The 23,153-nt window shown below is 40.8% G+C and overlaps 1 long non-coding RNA gene across 1 annotated transcript; it reads left to right on the top strand.

The window, feature by feature from the left end:
* Window positions 1-2,465: 2,465 nt before the first annotated feature.
* On the top strand, window positions 2,466-3,619 carry LOC128928347 (uncharacterized). The gene is made up of 2 exons (XR_008473248.2): window positions 2,466-2,596; window positions 3,273-3,619. It is a non-coding gene; the product is annotated as an uncharacterized LOC128928347 (long non-coding RNA).
* The last annotated feature ends 19,534 nt before the right edge of the window (window positions 3,620-23,153 follow it).

The following is a 23,153-nucleotide window of genomic DNA, read 5'->3' as shown; positions in this document are numbered from 1 at the left end:
GGCCCACAGTGTACATTTTAGACTTGCCAGCCTCCAAAATTGCATAAGCCAATTATTTATAGTAAATCTCCTTCTATATAAACCTACATCCTATTTGTTCTGCTTCTCTGGAGAATCCTGACTAATCTAAACCCATGAACAAAAACAAAGCAGTATGATCCACTTTAGATATATTAAACTATCAACTCTACGTCAACAAAATTGTGAGATACAGGAAATATGGATCCGTTTTTCATTTTGCGAAAGAAGAAAAATAACAAATTCGCCCAAAATACTTGTAAGTCTCAAAGGAGGAGAAAACGCATCATGCTTCAGAAACATCTCACAGAAATATGACTTGAAATACCACTGTGAGGATAACATGCAAGTTTTGTTGAAATAGCTTATCAGTTGGGATTGTGCTTGGTTGTGAGTAATTGAAGCCTCTAAAAACTGGTTCAAACAAATCAGATTTTTGTTTTCCTCACAGAAATAAAATCTGGAGGTAGGGAATCTGAGGCCAGTACAAAGGATCTATAGAGCCACTAGGGACTCAGGCTCAGTGCCCTGCCACCCTCAGCATGTGGCTTTCAGGCTCACAGCCCCACCCTGGTAAGTGACAGCAGTTCCACCTCTGCTACAGTGTATTAGGCAGTTTTCACATTGCTATAAAGAACTACCTGCGACTGACCAATTTACAGAGAAAAGTTTAATTGGCTCACAGTTATGCAGACTGTACAGGAAGCATAGGTGAAGAGGCCTCAGGAAACTTACAGTCATGGCAGAAGGTGAAGGGGAAGCAGGCACGTCCTCATGCTAGAGAAAAAGGAAGAGAGACAGAAGGGAAAGGTGAAGGTGCTACACACCCTTAAACAACCAGATCTCATGAGAACTCATTCACTATCACAAGAACAGCAAGGGGGAGTCCACCCCCATGATCCACTCACCTGCCACCAGGCCCCTCCTTCAACACTGGGGATGACAGTTCAATGTGAGATTTGGGCGGGGACACAAATCCAAACCATATCATATAGCCTCCACATACCGAAGAAGGTGTAGGGTGAAGGGCAGAAACTACCTAAACCTATGCCCTTTAAAGAGCTTTCCAGAAGCCCTGATTAATAGCACTGCTTGTAAGCCTAGACTAAGGCTAAAACCCTGGACCGTAGTCAGCCTTAGCTACAAGGGAAATGTAGTTGGGTACATTGTTACCTTGAACAAAATGGAGAATCTCTTAGTAATGAAGAATAGATAGTACTAGGTAGGCTGCTAGCAGTGTCCTCCACTCATACTTAAGCTGGAGAACTATGAGACAGTTTCTGGGACTTGACTTGTCTGGTGTTCCTGTGCCCTCTGAGGATGGGGGAAGGGAATGAGCAAAGAAAAAAGCTCCACTTTTGCCAATTCTCTAGTTACCTACATTTGCACACATCAGTCCTGAGAGGACTCTTTTGGGGCTTGAAAGTTCACGCTAAACCAGGGGTGTCCAGTCTTGGCTTCCACATTTGCAGAATACATAAAATACACTAACACTAACGATTGCAGATTGGCTAAAAAAAAAAAAAGTCACAAAAAAGTCTCGTAATATTTTAAGAAAGCTTATGAATTTGTGTTTGGCCACTTTCAAAGCCGTCCTGGGCCTCCGGTGGCTCGCGGGCAGTGAGTTGGACAAGCTTGCTCTAAGCCATTGTTGCGTGAGTCCTCCTCCTCTTGCTTCAGGGGTGCCCAGCAGGAGATGACTAGGAGTGAAATGCTGTGGGATGGAGTAAGGTTCACCTCCTCGAATACAGGGTCAAGCTTGGGGCCATGGGTATATTCTGGGTGATCCTTGACCCCTCAACACTCTTTTTCATTTTTAATAGTAATATAAAAGAAAAAAGAAAATTATTTTATGTACGGTATAGATAAAACTTCTTGATGGATACTTTAATGGATTTAGGGGTTGCTTAATGGATTTAGGGGTTACTTACAGTACTTGTCTCTTGGAGTTTGCAGGCACGCTCCTGGGGGCTGTGGAAGATGTAAAAGCATCTGCACATACTGAAGTTGAGCAACCTGCTCCAGTGTCTTTGAGCAAGGACGTTTGGAAAAGGTCTGATCTGTCATTGCTGCTGCCTGTTGGCAGCACATACTGTGAGCAGTGTCCTGGGAGGTGATGCCGAACCGCCCAACCCTGACGCTAAAAAGGAATCGATTTCTCAAAGTGCAGAGTCAACAGGCGCCTTAAGAGAACTGCTGACAGAAACAGGCCCTGAGACCAGGAATTTGGGAAGCTGCTGCCCATAACAGCGCTGCAGGGAGCGTCATCCGCTCCCGGGGTCCGCTGTTGTAAAAGGGAACCGCCAGGGGACGCAACTCTTCTAGTCTGAGTGAAATACTCCAAGCGCAGCAGGTGCAGCCAGGCTGGGTGGGAGGAAACCCACAGGGAGGTTAACGAGGGCGTGGACTGTGCTCTTATTTATTCCTGAATTCCCAAGAACTAGGCCACTGCCTTGGAACACAACACGATGGCATCTTAATACTTATTTTAAGAAAGAAAAAAAATGAACAAATGAATTAATTGGGACCAGACAAAAATGAATTGAATTTTTGCACCATCTACCAGCCCAGCCCCCAGGTATTTGCATGCTTAACTTCTCTTCTCCCAGCTATGGGGAAATGGATTTCTGCCTTTTCTTTCACCACTCCCTCCACCCACTGAGGGGATTTCTGTTGTTGATGAACTTGTTCTTTGGACTTTAGTGGTGGAAAATAGGAAGAGAGGGATGGAATTGAGAGATTAGCTAGTGGGTAAGAAGGGGAGGGAGCTTGATTTACTGGTACTCCACTGGCACTTGTCTTAAGTGCAATTCCCTCCGCTCTTCACGGACCACCCCTGCCTCCCCATTAGAATCCTCTGGGGTGCTCAATGCTGATTCCTCGGCCAATCTTAGATCTCTCTGGGATCCCAGTTGCCCCACCTCTTGTCATATATTTACATAGTAATAAGTGACGAGTGCTGGAGTAAGGACTTAAAAGTATGAGATAATGTGCTACAGGAGAGAGGCTTTTTGAGGGTTAATTTGAGGAGAGAGCCCTGGAGTCATGGCGGGGTGGGGGTAGTGGGAAGTGGCTAGAAGAGGTGTTAATGTATGTTAGGCTCCATTTAAAGTTCTTAGAGAAATTCTAAAAGCAGTGGAATTCTCCCTGGCTGTGCTTCTTGAACATGAGGCTGTTAGGATACTGAGCCATATTAACCTCTGGGTTTACAAGCCTAACACTTCTTACGTTTCTTCTTTACATTTCTTACACAGTAAAGAAATGGAGGTCCGGGCGCGGTGGCTCAAGCCTGTAATCCCAGCACTTTGGGAGGCCGAGGCGGGTGGATAACGAGATCAAGAGATCGAGACCATCCTGGTCAACATGGTGAAACCCGGTCTCTACTAAAAATGCAAAAAATTAGCTGGGCATGTAATCCCAGCTACTCGGGAGGCTGAGGCAGGAGAATTGCCTGAACCCAGGAGGCGGAGGTTGCAGTGAGCCGAGATCGCGCCATTGCACTCCAGCCTGGGTAACGAGCGAAACTCCGTCTCAAAAAAAAAAAAAAAAGAAATGAAGGAACAAAGTGAATACATGAATTATAATGTATCTGGTCCTCTCTTACATTCTAGTGAGTCACCCTTGACATAAGGAGAAAAGTGGAGATTGTTAGATTTATTTCCTGAGAAAGAGAATAATGTTCTACTAGGTCATTGAGCCCTGAGGAAGCCTAGAGCCCAAGAAACTTTGGGAGAGATTCAAGCCAGTGGCTGCAATCCTGAATTACAACCAAGTCCTTCTTTCCAACAAAGGGTATGCATGAGGAAAGAGATATATCAAACTTTTTAGCCAAACTTTTAAAGAAAAACTGGAACAATAAAATTCTTGACAAAAAAATACAATGGAACATTTAAAAATACATATTTTATGTTTCTTCATAGAATAAAGATAGACTAAACAAAATATATATATATATAAATTATGTCTTAAAAATTCCCTGCCAGGAACTTCTTAATATCCTTCAACCTTCCTCCCCCTTGTATTAGGATTCTCCAGAGAAACAGAACCAATGGGTTGAAGAGAGGGAGAGGGAGAGGGAGAGAGAGAGAGAGAGAGGGAGAGGGAGAGGGAGAGAGAGAGAGAGAGAGAGAGAGAGAGAGAGAGAGAGAGAGAGAGAGAGAGAGAGAGAGATATTTATTTTAAGGAATTGCCTCACACCATCGTGGGAGTTGGCATGTCTGCAATCTGTAGGGCAGGCCAGCAGGATGACGACCCAGGAAAGAACTGATGTTGCAATCTTGAGTCTAAAGGCAATCTGGAAGCAGAATTCCTTCTTCCTTGAGGGACCTCTGTCATTTCTCTTAAAAGCCTTCAAGTGGAAATTGAATAATGCTAAGGATGAGGCTCAACACTTTATGGAGTAAGCTGCTTTACTCAAAGTCTACTGACTTAAATGTTAATCAAACCTAAAAAATACCTTCATAACAACATCTAGATTGGTATTTGACCAGAAAATTGGCCACCATATCCTAGTCAAGTTGACAAAATTAACTGTCCACACCATCTCTCCCAAAGCTTAACATAGTAACAATCAAAACAATAAATAACCATTGTTTCCATGGGGAATTACTGACCCTACAAAAACAGAGAGCTGTGTGGTTATGTAATGGTGGCAAGAGAAGAGAGGATAATTGGGTATGAATTGGGGGAAGTAGTTGTGAAGAAATCCTGACTGTTGTTAGAAAAAGGATATGACATGAAGAAGAGGAACATGTTCTTGGCTGTCAAAATGGAGTGTTGGAAAATGCTGGTATAGAAGGAGAGCTGAATATTACCTTTGAACAGTCAGAGGGTAGACTGAAGTCAGCATTATTCGGGTTTGTGATCACCTAGCATCCCTTGACCCACTGTTTGTAGAATTTCCACATTGATTTCCTCTTCCTCAAATTATTCTTTCTTGCAGCTAGGGTACATGCATGTGACCCTGATTCAGCCCTATCTGTTGCTAAAGTAAAACAAATCTTGGGACCCCAAAATCACTAAGCCAAAGGGAAAAGTCAAGCTGGAACTGCTTAGGGCAAGCCTGCCTCCCATTCTATTCCTAATAAAGATAGCTACTAAGATTTAAAAAGAAGTCCGGGCACAGAGGCTCACGCCTGTAATCCCAGCACTTTGGGAGGCCAAGGCGGGTAGATTACGAAGTCAGGAGTTTGAGACCAGCCTGGCCAACATGGTGAAACTCTGTCTCTACTAAAAATACAAAAATTAGCTGGGTGTGGTGGTGTATGCCTGTAATCCCACTGAGGCAGGAGATTTGCTTGAATCAGGAAGGTGGAGGCTGCCATGAGCCAAGATCAGGCCACTGCACTCCAGCATGGGTAAAAGAGTGAAACTTTCTTTAAAAAAAAAAAAGGTAAAAAAGCTACCTATCTCTCTCACAATTTGTTCACAAGGAACTTCCCTGTAGACAAAAGATAGACAGAACTCAAAGTCATCCCTTCTGCTCACTGAGATAAATACATGTCTGATTGCTTCCTTTGGAAAGGCTAATCAGAAACTCAAAAGAATGCAACCACTTGTCTCTTTTCTACCTATGACTTGGAAGCCCCCTCTGCACTTCAAGTTTTCCCACCTTTCTGGACTTAACCAATGTGCATCTTACATATATTGATTGATGTCTCATGTCCCTCTAGAATTTATAAAACAAGCTGTGCCCCGACTACCTTGGGCACATGTCAGGATCTCCTGAGGCTGCATCACGGTTGCATTCTGAACCTTGGCAAAATAAACTTCCTAAAATTGACTGAGCCCTATCCCAGATATTTGGGGTTCACCCTGTGCATACCTCTTATTTAAGGGTAAATAAAAGTACAGTGAAGAAAGGATCTATTGGTGAAAGTGGTATTGGAAACATCCCATGTTTAAAGAGCAGTCATGGCAGAGCTCTTGGCATCTAGTCCTATCCCTATCAGTATGAGCTATAGGGTCTTCTCCAGAGTAGCTTCTATCATGTGGTTTGAGCTTTGCTTCTGACTCTACAAGGATAGCCTCTACTACTGACCCTCTGCGCTACCTACTGTCTTTCAATATCCTTTGTCAAATAATGTGCATTGGATTTGAGGCTATAATTAGCTCACCTTTTATTACTAACCCCTTGTACGGTGTTACCTAAGAATTACCCAATTCGATCTGTAGATGAAGCCCTGGGACTTTGAGGCAAAGGGCCTAATTTGGGGGAAACAAGAAGATCCTGAGTCAGCAAACCTCTCTTCTATCCAAAAGCCTGGTTTCCATTGGTGCAGACTGAGTCATGGTTCCTGATGACTTACAAATACCATAATGAGGTATTTTATGGCTCGTAACTGAAGAAACTGTTTCTTTCTTCCTTTTTACCACTTCCTATGTAGATTTGCACAGACATGGCTTTTATGACAAAAATGTGCTTTAAATAAAAGTGTTGTATGTAAAATAGGGTTAATCCTTATACTGTAACTGCTGGTTAAGCATTTGAGATAGGATATTTTTATTTCTCTTTTATATATTGCATTTTCAAAGTCACTAATCTCTAGATGGGAGCTCATCTGAATATCCACTTTATTTAGATTTCATAAGGAAATAGCTTTGACCCATTAACTATTCTATAAATAATAAAATCGTGCCATAGGAAAAGAACAGAAAACAACCCAGGAACTTCCGTAAGGGAAGCTTTCTTTGTAGGCAATGATCTGATTCAGCTGGCAGTAAGCCCTGTAATTATTGCTAATTAATAGAAATTTAACAAAGAGAGTTTCAGCTTTTGATTTTGGAGGAAAAAATATAGGATATGTAAGGGAAAAATGTAACATCGAATAGTTACTTTCAGTGAACTAGAAATTGTGGATATGCATGACATTGTGAACTAAGGCAAACACATGGCCTTTTGGTCCCCTAACTGTTAGATTACAATTAGTGCTTTTTTTCTTAGTCTTTAACTTGAGTTAAGAACTGCAAGTTCAAAGAGATGTTTGTTTTGAGGAGGGAGTTTCCAATGGGTGCAAAGTGTAATCCATTCTGAGCATATGCTGGTTTCGAAAGTGCCTTGGTGGGGGCAATGTTTTCAGCTGTGGCAGCAGAATTTCCTTATCTTTGTTGCTCACTAGATTTGCGTTAGAATGATACTTTTAAAATTCATTAGACCAGTAATAATGCAGTGGCATTTAACCTGATACTCTGATGGCACAAAGCACTCTCACCACCCTGCTTCATTCGCACAGTTACACATTAATAAAAGGTCTTTTCATTCCGTTCTCTGCCTGTTCAGCTGAAAGCCATTATTAATGCTTTTTTTTCCTTAATCACACATTTTCTGATGACACATTTCTTAGCCCATAATAACTAATGTATCTGGCCAGAGCATTTAATAGTTTAATGGTTTTTCAAATTTGTTTCCATAGAATGGTCAAGTTGGATTGAGAAATGAGCCCAAAATACATTAAGAAGAACCAAACTGACGCATGCTTGGTTGTGACTATGAGTTCTCAGCACAGTGCCTAACACATACTCACTAAATATTTACTGAACGCATGAATGGAAAAATGAATGCAACTGCTCTCATGGCATGAGATCCAAATGTGCAGCCAGATGGGACAGTCCAAAACTAGATGCATTAAAATTTACTTTCACTAGCTTCTGTTTTTGACTATTAAAAGGGCACGAATGGAGGCAGGGGGCTTTCCTGAAAACTTGAATGCTTCAAATAAAACTCAAAGTGCAGCAATTGGTGGATGTTATCTGGCCACATTTCTCTTGGTCTGAGCTTGCTAGCTTTCATTAGTTCTACTGGAATTGAATTTATGTGTTTTTGGAAAATTGTGAAGTGGAAATCTTTGTAGCTGTAAACGTACAATGGAGATGCTATCTGTTCTTTCAGAGGCTGAGGGAGGGGAGACATTCAATATGATCTTCACTCCGGATGTTCTGAAACATAGCCGGGCTGTCTAAACTAATTACGGGAGTTTGAATAAGATTAAGTAACTCAGCTGTGTACTTTTTTCCACTCATGCATTGTTGGAATGAAAGGAGGAATAATTGAAATACTTTAAGGACATAGTCCCCCATCATTTCCTTTCCCCTTGTTACTCTTTCTCTAATCATTGCCTTGAAGAAGGGATATGATAAGAGAAAGCAGAGAAAAAAGGTATCTTTTTCCTGGTGTTTCGGTTTTTAAAGGGCACAGAAAAATAGGTGAGGAAAAACAGCTGAGAAAGCACAAGGGCTTCCCAGGTTGGGAGAGAAGACAGTGCTGAGGGGAAATGGAAGGTACGTGAGAAATCATTGTTGGTGGGTCTGGAAGAAAGGAGGCCCTGCTCCAGTTACCTGGGCTCAGCCTGGACTGGAAGCGGTGGAGGAAAATGAAGGGGCAAAATCTAACTTATGTTTGTTAGGTTCAAAAGAAGAAGAAATCAGGGTCTTGTCTCCCTGGTGGAGCCTCAGAGAGTGGCAAAACGCAGAGAAGAGAACCTGGAGTATCTCAGGGAAGCATCACTGTGATGGGAGCAGATGACTCCAAAGGGCCTGAGATTGGCCTAGAAGTAGATTAGAGATCCATCCAACCCAAAGATGGGGAAAAGGGAGAACACGCAGGTGAGTGTGTCATACGGGACAATGGATGTCTCAGCTGATGGCAAATGCAAACAGACTCTAAGGATCAGATAGACTTCCCTGCATACCTCCAAGCCCAGTGCTTGGAGCTTTAGAAGCCTCTTGCAATTTCGGGTAAAAGTTTGGGAGAATCCTGGAACTGACTGAAGTTTTTTTCTACCACCCTAGGATAACATGGGATTGAAAAAGGGATTATGTCCAGTTAAAAAAAAAAATAAAGCTCCATTTCTTATATAACTGTTTTTGTAGCTCATGATTTAGACGCAGTATATTAAAGAAAATAATAACAACGGTTAACCTTCCTGAGCGTACTCAGCATCTTAAGTGCTCTATGTGTATTATCTCATTTAGAAAAGAGCTTCTCTGTTCATACTTTGATTTGACCTTCCTACTATCCTTGTACAAAAATACTTAAAAATATTATAAAGGTATTTCTGATTTCTGTTTTATTATTCAAAGAGTGCTCATTTAAAAATATTTTATTATGTATAATTGTAACCATATATAAAAGTAAGGAGGATAGTATAAAGAATCCCATGTATCCATATCCCAACCTTAATAATAATTAACCATGGACAATCATGTTTCATATTTTAAACCAAATCCTGAACATTGTATCACTGTATCTACAAGTATTCAACATATGTCTCTTAAAAATATGGCTTAATTTTGTCAAATATCCAGCGTTCCAACCTTCCCAAAGATCTCATGAATTCATTTCCTTAGGTTTATTGGGTTATAATTGACAGCGTACATATTTAAGGTGCATAATGTCATGATTTGATATATGTGTATATTGTAAAGTGATTACTGCAATTGATTTAATTAATACATCCATCATCTCACATAGTTACCATTTTGGGGGGAATAGTGAGAACACTGCAGATCTATTCTCTTAGCAAATTTCTAGTCTAAAATACACTATTAGTAATTATAGTCACCAGGCTGTACATTATATTGTCAGAACTTATTCATCTTATAACTAAAAGTTTTTACCCTTTAACCAGCACCTCCCTATTTTCCCCAGCCTCCAGTCCCTGGCAACCACCATTCACCTCTCTGCTTCTATGAGCTTGACTATAGATTCCACATATAGGCAAAATCATACACTATTAGTCTTTTTGTGTCCAATGTATTTTACTTAGTATAATGTCCTCCAGTTTTATCCATGTTGTCACAGATGGCAGAATTTTCTTTTCCTTCTGGCTGAATTATATTCCACTGAATGTATGCACTGTATTTTCTTTACTGATTCATCTGTAGGTGGACACTTAGGTTTTTCCATATTTTGACTACTGTAAATGATGCTGCAATGAGCTTGTGGGTGCAGATATCTCTCTTCGAGAGATACTGATTTCATATCCTTTGGAAACATACCTGGTAGTGGAATTGCTGGATCATATGGTAGTTCTAGTTTAAATTTTTTGTGGAACTTCCATACTGTTTTCTATAATTGCTGTAGCCTTACATTCCCACCAATGATGTAAATGGGTTTTATTTTCTCTGTACCATTGCCACACATGTTATCTTTTGCCTTTTTTTTTTTTAAATAACCATCCTAACAGATGGGAGGTGATATCTCATTGTGGTTATAATTTGCATTTCCCTGATGATTAGTAATGTTGAGCACCTTTTCACACACCTGCTGGTCATTAGTATGTCTTCTTTAGAAAAATGTCTATTATGATCTTTTGCCCATTTTTTAATTGGTTTATGCTGGATACAAAGAGTTCTAAATTTCTCTTCAAAGGATCAATATGTCAGTATGTTCAGTTCTTTGTCCTCCATTTTAGAGTTTAACTTCCCTGTAGTTTGAGTAAACAAACTTTTCCACCAGTCTAATCAGTAGGTCACATCTGTTCCCCTCCTTCCCTACTCCTTCCTGACTCATTCTGGTCACCTGCTCCAGTCACCTGCTTTGATCTGAGTTACCCCTGGTCACTTGCTTTGACCTGTCCTGTAACCGTCCTTCCCGCCAAACTATCCATCCTGCCACTCCAGCTGGTATCCCCACATCCTCCGCCCCCCACACTCTCTTTAAAATAGCCAATTGGAATTAACCTAGATTGTGTGGTCTAACTCTAGTCGATAGGGAAATGACACAGCAGCAGGAGCTACCTCCATCAGGAATGAGAACCCCTTCCCCTCCCTGGTCCAGGTGTATGCTTGCCATTGTTCCATCGGTGAGCCACACCCTTCTGTAGAAGTAAATTGCCTTGCTAAGGAAATTTATATTTGAGTGCTACTTCTTTTGCGGCACCAAAAATTTACATATAACAGTCTATTTGTTTTTTTGCCATTGAGTTGTACACATTCCTTCAATGTTTTCAATATCAACCACTTGTCAGATATAGCATTTACAAATATTTTATCCCATTCTGTAGGTCGCTTTTTCATTTTGTTTATTGTTTCTTTTGCTGTGCAGAAGCTTTTTAGTTTGATATAGTTCCCCTTGTTTATTTTTGGTTTTGTTGCCTGTACTTTTGGCAAACAATCATATTGTATCCAAAAAATCATTGCCCAGAGTAATATCAAGTAGTTTTTCCCTGTGTTTTTTTTTTTTTCTAGGAGTTTTATAGTTTCAGGCCTTACATTTCTAAATTTTTATTCCATTTTGAGTTGTCTCATGGATTTTTATAACATTTGTTTTTCAACTCAAGATCCAGACTTGGTCCACATATTGCATTTGATTGATATGTCTCTTGTGTCCCTTTTATTCTATAGGTTTCTTTTCCTCTTTTTTTTCTTGCATTTTAATTATTGAAAATTCTAGATCATCTGTCCTGCAAAATTTTCTACATTCTGAGTTTTGTTGATCATCATATATCATTTAGCATTGTCCTCTGGTCACTGTTGATTCCTGTAGTTACTGCTAATCTTCAGTCTCATTTTTTTTGTCTGTTTTGTTAATCCTTTCAGCTGTACATATGCCTACAATATAATAGAGGCTATCTAAAAACAAGACTAGTTACAACACAGGTCTGGTGGTAGGAGGAAGTCTGCTTTATTTTTAATGATTGTAGAGCTTTCAACTGTGAAATCTAAATCTCACAGGTTCTGTTGAACAAGTATTGTCCCCTTCCATCCCACACTGTAGTCTAACCAGACATTTATTTACAGGGACTCACCACTTGTCTCAAAAACCTTTATTTAAGCAAAGATAAACATTAACATACATAAAGCATTAATTTGTCTGGGCTTTTGTGTCCCACCCCTGTGTTTCTAATTTCTTTTTGTTTACCAGACAATGCCTGGTGCCCTGGGATCCGTGATATGCTGATCTGTTCTTCATTCACTGTGGGATTGAGGTCATCCCTCAGGGAATAGACTTTCATCTGATTAGACGTATTGAATGGCTGACTTAGTTCCATTCAGGCCTCCATGGAGAAGACAGACCAGTGGATCCTCCCCTGGGAGAAACAAGGTGGGCCTAATGGTAGACAGCATCTGATATACTCACAGCTGTGAACTCATGAAAACAAACAGGTGGAGGAGGGAGAGTGTCATGTTGTATTCAGAGTTGGTAGTTGCAGTTTACTAATCAGATCAGCCATCCACAAGCTGGCATTATTGTAGCTCATGTGTATGGATAGTGAAAGGTAATATTACTATTTCACCTATTTGGCCTTTTGGGTGACAGTAGCACTGGCTTATATCCATTTATTTGGCCTGAAAACTCTGTCATTTCTAATGCTCTCTAAGACTTCTCCAAATGCTATTGTGTAAGACATAGATATGCTAGTTAGCTAAATACATCCTTAAACTGGCTTTACTATAAATAATTCCCAGTTGCATATAGCTTCAAATCTAGTCTATCTTTTTCAAGAGTACAGTTATTTTTATTGCCTCTGAGTTCCATTATAATAAATGAATTTGCAAGCAGAAAAAAAAAAGCTTGGAGAAATGAAAACCAGAATCATATTACTAGAGAAAACATATTTTGCATTTGGATGTCAACTTTTGAAGGGAAATAATGATGTACTCAGAAGTAGAAACTGGTGAACACAGCTGGAACCATTATCTAGACAGGAGCATCAGAAGGCTGTCACTCAGGAAAAAAATCCTGTGAAAAGAGGAGATTTGCTACACAACTGAAAAAAGAAGCATGTCCCCATGCCTTTAAAGATTTGAGGGAATAGAAAGTAGGCTACCGGAAGGAGAGACATACTATTAATTAACTTTATAGCCTTGGCAGTTTACAAAATGCTCTATCTTATATTTTCTCATTTTAATTTCATGACAACCTGGGGAGTGTGCTATCGTCCCCATTTTTAAGAGAAATTAATGAGGTAAAAGGCGATTAAATGACTTGCTAGATTAAATGATCCAATAAGTAATAGGATTTAAAACTAGGTCTTTGGGTGCCATCTGTACATCCCTCCCTACCACAAGTCCTTTGCTTAACAGCTGCATGGTATCAGCCTCCCTGAGTCCCTTCCCGCTGAGCTCTGAATTTCCTTTCCTGGTTACTGTAAGGACAGAAAGTGGCCCTTTCTCCTTGCTTCTCTGTAATGCTGTTTGATAGGTATCTGCTAACTACGAGGTATCTTTGGGCAAGTTGCTTTTCCTCACTGGGTTTCATTTTCTTAATTCTAAAGATCTCTTCTACTTCTTAGATGCTCAAATTCTTTATAGAACTCAACTTTTAAAGCATAATAGAAATAATAGCTATTACTTCTTAAGCACTATTTGGAATTAAGTACTACATTGAATCTTTTACATGTATTGTTGCCCCAAAATATTAACTTTATGTTAAGACTTCTGAGCCACGAAGCCAAGCAGCTCTCCCAAAGGGTAGGCCCCCGTCATCTCCCCCTTGAACCACAGCAAGAGCCTCCTAATTGGTCACCTTGTTCCCTCATTGACATCACTGCTTCCATTATCCACACAACATTCAGAGTGATTGTGTTAAAAATGTATATAAGATCAAGTCCCTGCCCTGATGGCTTCCCTTCTTACTTAGCTGACTAAAGCTCAAAGTCCCCACAAGGTTTCTCCTTCATACTCTGTGGTAGTTAGAATAATATCCTTCCCAAAATGTCCACGTTCTAATTCCTGGAACCTGTTACCTTACATGGCAAAGGGGACAGATTTGTTTAAATTAAGGAACTTGAGGTAGGGAGACTATCCCGGATTTTCTGGGTGGGCCCGATGTAGCCACAGGGGTCCTCCTGAGGAAAAGAAGAAAACAGAGACAGGGAAGTCACAGAAATCTGAAGCTGCAACACTGCTGGTTTTGACGATGGAGGAATGGGCCAAAGCCAAGGAAGCAGGTGGCTTGTAGATGCTAGAGAAGGCAAGAAAGGGGATTCTCCCTAGAGGCTCTGGAGGGAGCATGGCTCTGCTGACACCTTGAATTCAGCCAGTGAAACCCATTTTGGACTTCTGATTTCCAGAACTGTAAGATAACAAACATATGTTATCTTTTTTTTTTTTTTTTTTTTTTTGAGATGGAGTGTTGCCCTGTTTGCCCAGACTAGAGTGCAGTGGCATGATCTCGGCTCACTGCAACGTCCACCTCCCTGGTTCAAGCAATTCTCTGCCTCAGCATCCTGAGTAGCTGAGATTACAGGCACCTGCCACCATGCTCAGCTAATTTTTGTATTTTCAGTAGAAACGGGGTTTCACCATGTTGGCCAGGCTGGTCTTGAACTCCTGACCTCAGGTGATTCACCTGCCTTGGCCTCTCAAAGTGCTGGGATTACAGGCATGAGCCACTGCACCCAGCCGAAATGTGTGTTATCTTATGCTACTAAATTTCTGATGATTTGAGCAGCAGTGAGAAATCATTACATACTCCCTCACATCTCCCATGCTCGGAACACACTGAATTTGTCCTGGCTTCTGGACCTTTCCACTTGCTGTTCCCTCTGCCTGGAGAGCTCTGCCCTGAAATTTTATAATGAGCATCCCACCCGAAGTATCCCACATGGCCACCATTCTTCATCACACACCTTATTTTACTTTCTTCATACTGTGATCACCATCTGAAGTTGCCTTGTTGGTTACTTTGTTTTATCCCTGTACCACTCAACAGAAAGTATAAGCTTCACCAGAAAAGAATTTCACTTGTCTTTTTTTTTTGCTGTATCCATGATGCCTAGGGCACTGTCACACAGTATCCTCTGTCTCAATGGAGGTGGACAGTAAGCGATTTTGGAGGAAGGTAGAAACAGAGGTAACAAAACGTATGCACAAACTCGTGTCATTCTATTCCTAAACGTTTATAAGATGGGCCTACTGTTAAGCCACCTCCCCTCACACTGTAGACGGTTTCTTCCAGAACCTTGCCAGATTTGGAAATGAGGGAGAAGAGACGTACACTCAGAGAAATAATCTTACTATGCCTTTCTTCCCACTGTTGGCTTTGTCAGTCACCATGGAAGACTTCCAAGAGTGGAACAAAATGGATTTGTTTTAAAGGTCCTTGTCAACTACAATGCTCTGTGACCTTTACAATATACAGATCTTCTTTACCGTACATACAGTAAATTCATTGTTTATATTCTACTTTTATAATGGGAAGGCATGAATGTCCGTTTAGCTTCTTTCCAAGAGGACTGATACAAACAAGGAAATTCCAGTGATTCCTTACAAATGGAGATCTCTTTTTCTTTCTTGTATGAGTATTAGCAGCAATATTAACACCACACATTTACATAGGGTAACATGGTTCTCTTGAAACATGTATTTTGGGATTTGGAAAACATGGAAGTTAGTGATTTACAGACGTCAATGAAATCATCCTAGAATATCTAAGAGGGCTAGAAAATGTCACTGGGGAGCCATGTTGGTTGACTCTTACAACCAACATCGTTGTAGGTTGACCTACAAAAGCATTCCCCAATTCCATCAGCCCAGTAGTTCATCTAAATGAGTGGGTGGGGAGAAAGGGGAACAGCCCTGGCCACCCAAGCTTATATCACGCTTGCTGCTAGCTTTCCCAGGGAAGGAGTACTATCTCTTTCTCAGTCCCTCCATCCATAATCCCACAACGGAAGCTCATCAGGTTGTGTGTCTGTCGCTTAACCATTTGCTGAAGCCAGAAAGATGAAGTTCTCTGATTGGTCAAGACTGCCTCTCATGATGCCCACCCCAAATTTGGCATCAGAATTAACTACACTAATTGCTTCAAGAAAAACTGGAAGGCCCAAATGAAGTGACTTGTGCCTGTAGTCCCAACACTTTGGGAGGCCAAGGTGAGAGAATGGTTAGACGTCAGGAGTTCAAGACCATCCTTGGCAATGTAGTTTCAAAGAAAATGCAGAAGAGCTAGAGAAAGGTGCTTTCCTAAGGAAAAATAAAACTGGATTTGTTACCAGTAGGAGGAATAGATGCTGGGCAGGCAAAAAGCAACATATGTCCTTCGCCTTCCCCATTTCCTAAAGGTAGAGTTTCAGGCAACAAGACTCTTGAATAAAAGAGATATTTTTGAAGTGTGCGGTTTCTTTCCCTCCCCCAACAATCCTTAGATAACACTTCTTTAGCACCAGCCTACTTCACTTGCATTAAAGAGCCATCTGGTCTGGGTTTGACTATTCTATACATGTTGCTTGTAGTTCTAGCTTAAATCTCTTGGCTCATAAAGTCAGTTAGCAGCATTTAAATATGCTGAATTCTGGAAATGTTGGGATTATAAATAGTTCATCATATTTTAGAAATGCAAACAGCAGTTCTGAAAACTTTAGCCTCTCAAAACCTTCAGCAGGGTTTATAAGGTTTCCTGTTTTATTTATTTTGTTTGTTTTGCCTTTTTTACGTAGTTTAAAAAAAGACATTTTATTATCAACAATTAGTCTTACACTAAAAACTTCAAATACCTAGTTTTGCTTCCTAAAGCCGTGCTTGTTTGAATAATTCTGAACTCATTTGTGTGTTTGATTTTCTATCCCTAAGTTTTCAGGAAAGTGTGAAGGTGAATTTAAAGGTTTATTTCTTATAAAAATGAAAAGCCAAGAGCATTAATCATATTGTTCTGATTTAGGTATAGGTCTCATGTGTTGCCAATTTGGAATATAAAACTTAGACTCCTTTTATCATTTCCTAAGTTTTATTTTATAGAGCTGTTGCTTAATATTATTTTAGGAACTTTATAGATGATTGGAAAGGGTGTTTTAGTTTATTTCACCAACTCCACTTTGGTTATGGAATACATTGTAATCTAAATATACTACAATCATGTCTTCTGGGATTCGTCTGGCACCCACTTTTCCAGGTTCCTATTCCACGTTAGGAACTTTAGTAGGTGCATCTGCTGTTTTCATTTGTCCTGAATCCCTTTTACTTTGGAAACAGCACTAATCCCTCAACTGCTCTTCCTTTACTCCATGTGGTTCTGGTGGGACTGTCAAGCATGTTAACACTGCCTCTGGCAGACGATTTTAGTAGTTGATTCAAGCTAGGCTAGTCTTGATCACATCCCTCCAGACACAATAATTTATTCAAGGAGTGGCACATCCCCCACACTGAAACAATCAGTATCTTCCCAGAATTTTCTGGAATAGATATCATTCTCATCTCTCATTATTAAGTTGTAGCCCAAGAGCCACCCTTCCATCCACATTTCCTCCCTGTGGAGAAACCTTGTCTGCAGGAGGACAGAATGAGCCAAAGTTACCAAAGGGGGAACAAGTAAGAGAGGGAGACAGAGAATGCAGGCAAAGAAATTTTGCAGGACTCCTGTTTATATAAATAATTGGATCCAAATATGTATTACAAAGTTCTTGAGCCCATGTAAGATGTAGAAGTTTATTGCTGAAGATCTAGAACACTGGGTAGAGAAGAGACACTTTTGTATTTGTTTATGGTTCAATCTGTTTACATGAAGAGTCTGTGTAGTGTCCAGAGACCATCTTTTCTGCTCATGTTCAGGAGTCATGGCTTCATATTCATTATTGCTGAATGCACTCTTCCTCACTAATAGAACATCTTCTACCGTGATGACATGGTAACAGTGCTCTCATTGTCACATTGAGACATGGCATTGACTCACGCTGTCATGGCTCTTTAGAATCTCATTCATATTGGAAGAGTATAGATCTTCCGGCCCCTGTGAATTCCCCAGTACAATTTACTTAGTGCTAATTGTATTATTGCTCATTATGCTGCATCATCCATGGTACCACACATAAATATTGGCTTCCAATGACTCTCTCAGAGGTGGTTACTGTGCTTCACGCATGATGGCCACAAACACAAGTCTTATCCAGTGTATGCAGGGAAATATGAATGATCATTTGTTTTTCTTTTCATGTTAAACTTACATTTGTAACTTTAAAGCATAAACATAAAGCACATATATCAACTACCTTTTCTTTTGAGTTCTTTTGGCCATAATTCCTCCAATTGTAGAATGTGATGTCTTTCTCTGTTGACCATACCAATGTCCTACATATACTTCTCACTACAGGGGATAGGGAATGAACACGTGGAGCAGTAGATAAGTGTGGTTTCATTTGTACAAGAAATGTATGTCCTTTGTCTAGCACAGCTTAAGACTTAGAAGAGCACAGCCCTTATCAACTTAGGGCAAGTGTGGACATTGATCCAAATGATCCAATGGCTTTGCATGGTAATGATCTTGAAAGCACTCAGAGGAGAGGCATGGCCAAACTGAAGGATTGCCTGACCCAAAGTATGGAGTCAGCAGAGAGGGTGGAATGACTGCCCTGGGTACCAGTGGTTGGGACACAAAGTAAAGGGTGTCTGCCATCACCAAGCCACTCTCAAGTACTATCATCTGAAAGCAGCACTGTGGCTGAAACTTGGATGGGCAATAGGTGACCCAAGGGCCCACATGTGCAGCTCAAGCTAAGGGTTAACTTGGGTTGTTAGTAGCCCAAAGACCTGAACTCATCTTGTCCGAAGTGACTGAGCAACATCCAAAATCAGGGTGTTAGCATCATTCTGGCTGCCCAATCTCACACAATCCCACAAAAGAATTAACACTCTGGCCAGTGGGAATAATTCTCATCAGGCTGCTTCCCGGAACTGGGGCCCAGCCTTCTTGGGGCATCTGTTTGTCTCCATACGCAGGATAGCAGGTTTGAGACCACCCCGAAAGCACACAACGGGGAAAGGGGCCCCGCTGAGTCCTGATCCAGTTTCAGGTAACTCTACTTGTCTTGGTCAATCCCAGTCACAGAGAGGACTTAAAACATTTTGACGATGATGCTTCCAGCAGCTGGGATGCATGTGGTATCTGGTTGTAGCCCAGGGTACTCCGTCCCATTGGCACTGCTAGTTCAAAGGAAGACTTGAAAATGTCAAAGGAGGTCCAAATGACAGGGTTCCCCAAGACTCAGGGCCCAGCACAGGGGTCTCACTTGCCAGAGTGTAAAAGCAGTCCTCTGCAGGGGGTCCCAGTGACACTATTTAAACTCCCAGATCCAATCATGCCTAAGGCCAGATCCATCCCTAGTAGTCCCAGTTTTGAAAGCAATTTCCTATTTTTGCTTAAGTTGATTTAAGTTGAATTCCTGACACCTACAACAGAAGGAGTTCTGACTAATGCAAGCAGAGCTGTTGCTACAAGCCTTTATTCATGCTCCTCTCATTGCTCTGAGTTCCTTTTTCCACTGCCTTCAATATCCAAGCCTTGTTTGCCTTCAAGTCTTAGCTTGAAAGATAGGTACTTCAGATATCATCAGGGCTGAAAGGATCACAGTGAAAAATAAACTGCCATAGAAAGGTTTATGTCATAAAAATAAATTGTATATAAGGGTTAAGTTTATTTGCCAAGTTAAAGGACATAACCTACAACCTTTAAAATGGTTCGAGATGAGGAACTTGATAACATGTATTTAATTAAGCCACCATTTATTAATTTCTTTACTGTATATTCTTTATTCAGTAAAAGCCAAGGAATTTTAACTGCTCAGAGGATACCAGAGATTCCATGTAGACCACTGCTATAAGGACTTGTGAAACTAATTCTTTACAACAGCTATTCTAAACCGTTATCATGTCTTCAAACTCTCTATCCCAGCTTACCCTCACCTATCTCCCATACCACCATAAAAATAACCCCTGAGCTTATGCCTAAAAAGAATTTAGGCTACCATTCTTAGAAAAGAATTACGGTCAGGCCCCACTCAGGATAATCTCCTTTTAGTCAACTCAAATTCAACTGATATGGGACCTTAATTATATCTGCAAAGTGCCCCCCCGATGCTATATTTTATTGGCTAGAAGCAAGACACAAGTTCCACTTACACTCAAGGGGAGTGTATTATACAAGGGATGATTCACTGAGGCTCACCTTAGAGTATGTCTACTGTATACTCCAAAATTTAGTGGTCGAAGAAGAATGAGCAAAAGAAACAGAAGAATGGCCAATGGGAAAAGAGGGAAACAGGAGATTGCTGGGGTATGTAAATCAAGTGAAAAAATTGTTTTAACTGTTTCATACACTGAGTAAGATGAGAAGATGAGGACCAATAGCTGAACATTGGATTTGGTAACATGAACGTGACAAAAGAGGTTTCCATGGTGGAATGTAAGCCTGATTAGTAAAGAAGTGGAGTCACTGAGCATTGACAATTATTTATTTTCTATAAAGAGAAGCAGAAAAGTGATGTGATAGTTGGAGGAGCTATGGAGATAGGGTAGGATTTTTTAAAAATGATGTTTGTTTACTAGTGGGAATGATTCAATTGTGAGAGAAAAATTTGAACATATAGGAAAGCAATGGGAGTGAGATAAAGAGTGAGATGAAGAGGTGGCATCATGTGCACAAGTGAAGTTGATGGTTTTAGGAAGAAAGGTGAGCAGCTCATCCATTACAACAAAAGGAAAAGCAGAGTATGTATATGGGAAGAGAGAAAATAAGGGGGTAGATGTGATGTTAAGAACCTCTTCTGTTGCTTATATATTTCTGAGAGAAATAGGATTCATGATTGATGAGGAGGAGGGTGATGGAGTTTGGAGGAGGAGTGAAGTAGTCTGGGAGCGTCAAATAATTAATTGACTAGGAAAAGGCAGAAGGATCACCAAGCAGCATCGAGGGCCAACTTAATGTTTGAGGTCATAGTAACCATGTTTCTCCTGAGACGCGTTTAGATTCTCAGGAGAATGAGCACAGAAGGTAGAGATGGAACTATTACTAGAGTTGGGACTTTTTTCAGAATAATATAATGGGATATTACAGGGCCAAGAAAGGTAAGGGTAAGGATATATTTAAAGGAGTGACTATATAAAGGACCATGGAATTTAAGCTAGGCAAGGAGGGAATGGGGCTTGAAAGATGGAGATAAACAATGGAAAGCATTTTTGTATCAATTGGATTCCAATGAATTTAATTCCTGTTCTCTTCTTACCTAGGAATTGCCTAAGAGTCAAGTGCCAAGAATGATCAGAATTAATTGCCCTCTTCCTTTAAGCAGTCACCAGGACACCTGGTCTTCTTAAATATTTACTCAGTGACCTTAAGATGTCAAAGCCTCACAGGTCAAATTTCATCACTCAAACCCTCTCCCCTCAGGGTCAGGGGTCACATAAACAAGGTACCTAGTGGACTAAAATAATTTTTTGAGCTGGGGTACAAGCGTGAGCTGAAATTATACAAATGAGATGCCTGAAACTAAAATATGTGAAGGAATGCAATTGTTGTGAATGACAAGGTCTGCAGCTAACCATGGACGTTGGTGGCTGAAGAGGAATGGTCAAAGAACAGATGCACTGGAATAAACAGATACAGGAATGGAGAAGCCATGGGATTAGATGGGCCATCTGTATAGATACTGAAATCACCAGGAATAATTACAAAAGAATGCAATAAAGATAGCAAACCTGGTGTTGACATTTCCAAGAAATGTGTGGTAGTGATCAGGAGGACAGGGGCAGCCCACAGCCAGGAGGCCTGTAGGGAGGAGCAGGTTGATGGCATGAGCCTCAAAGGACCTGATGGGGGAGGACGAGGAAGGGACAGCAGTTTGGAAATGACAGTGAGGAGTAGGGAGGGCATCTGCATCACCTCTGACCCAGTGGAAAGTGACAGGTGAGAGAAAAACTGGCCACCACTGCAGGGAATTCTGTGTTCAAGGGAAAGTTTTCTTTGTGAAGGGACTGTTCGGAGAGGAATGTAGTTGGAGGGGCTTTTCTGATGACAGAGGGGGATAGGGATTTGAGTGATGAAATTTGACCTGTGAGGCTTAGACATCTTAAGGTCACTGAAATAAATGTTTAAGACAGACTGGGTGCCCTGGTGGCTGCTTAAAGGGAGAGGGCAATGAATTCTGATTATACTTGGCACATAATTCTTAGGCAATTCTTAGGCAAGGAGAGAACAGAATTAAATTCACTGGAATTCAATTGATCCAAACATGCTGTTCATCCTTCTTCCTTAACAACTGGAGTTGGCCCCCTTCCAATCCACACTGATTCTGTCTTGATTTAAGTCATTATTAGTTCTTCCTTGGTCTATTACAATTGCCTTCTAACTGGTCTCTCTCACTGCTCTCACCGCTCTCCATTCCATCCTCCACCTTTCTGCCAGAGTGTTCTTTGTAAATCATTAATTTCATCAAGTAGCTCCTCTGCTCTAAATCCACTGATGGCTTTCCTAGTGCTTCAGGATAAGATCCAAATTTCTTAGCATGGGAAGGCCCCTCTGGAGAGGACTCTCTTACTGCCTTCAGCCTCATGGGTCCAGCTCCCCGACAGTCTCATACTGTTCTCTTTGTCTGCAATGCTCAGCTTCCTCCTTTTCATTTGAGTATCTTGTATACATTCTTTTAAGAAATAATTCAAGTCTCTGAAAGAATATACAAGAAACAGACACTCCTGATTGTTTCTGAGAAGAGAAACTGGGCAGCTTGATGAGGGGTAGAAGAGAAACTTCTCACAGTATGTCCTTTTGTACATTTTGAATTTTATATTCTATGAATGTATTACTTCAATTTTTAAGCAATAGAATTGAAAAAAATTTAAGCATTAAATAGACCCCCAAAAAGAGTTAAGCATTTCCTTCCCTGTGTCTTCTCGACCTTGACACTCATCTCCACTGAGCTACCGCTGTGCCCTCCACACACCCTCATGGCAGCACTTACCACTTTATATCGTTAAGTATCTGCAAACAAGCAAGCAGTCGCACCATCCTCACAGCCCAGGGGCTCCTTGAGGGGAGAGACTTTGTCTCACTCAATTTGGAATCTCCAGCCCCTTGCATAGTGCCAGTACAGAGGAGGGGCTCATAGAGATTTGCTGAATTCATGAACAAATAGAGTTTCTGTGCAGAAGGGAAGCAAGTGAAATGTAAGTATTCACGTTTATTTCACAGATGAAGAAAATGAAGCCCAGAAAAGTTATTTATTAATGATTTCACAACTAGTTTTAGCAGCATTAAATGAGAACCCAAATTTTCTGGAGTCCAATTTTGGTACTAGGGTAAGTTATAAGATGGTCACTCTGAGATAGCAGACATGATGCCGGGTATATCTACTTATTTTGTCCCAAAGCTCTGGATTATCAGGAAATGTCCAGTTCCAGTAAACTGCCAGTTTAACCTCCAAGGAACA

The sequence above is a fragment of the Callithrix jacchus genome, chromosome 7 (genome assembly GCF_049354715.1).
Source record: "Callithrix jacchus isolate 240 chromosome 7, calJac240_pri, whole genome shotgun sequence".
Classification (NCBI taxonomy): Eukaryota; Metazoa; Chordata; class Mammalia; order Primates; family Cebidae; genus Callithrix; species Callithrix jacchus.
This window is presented reverse-complemented; position numbering and strand designations above follow the sequence as displayed.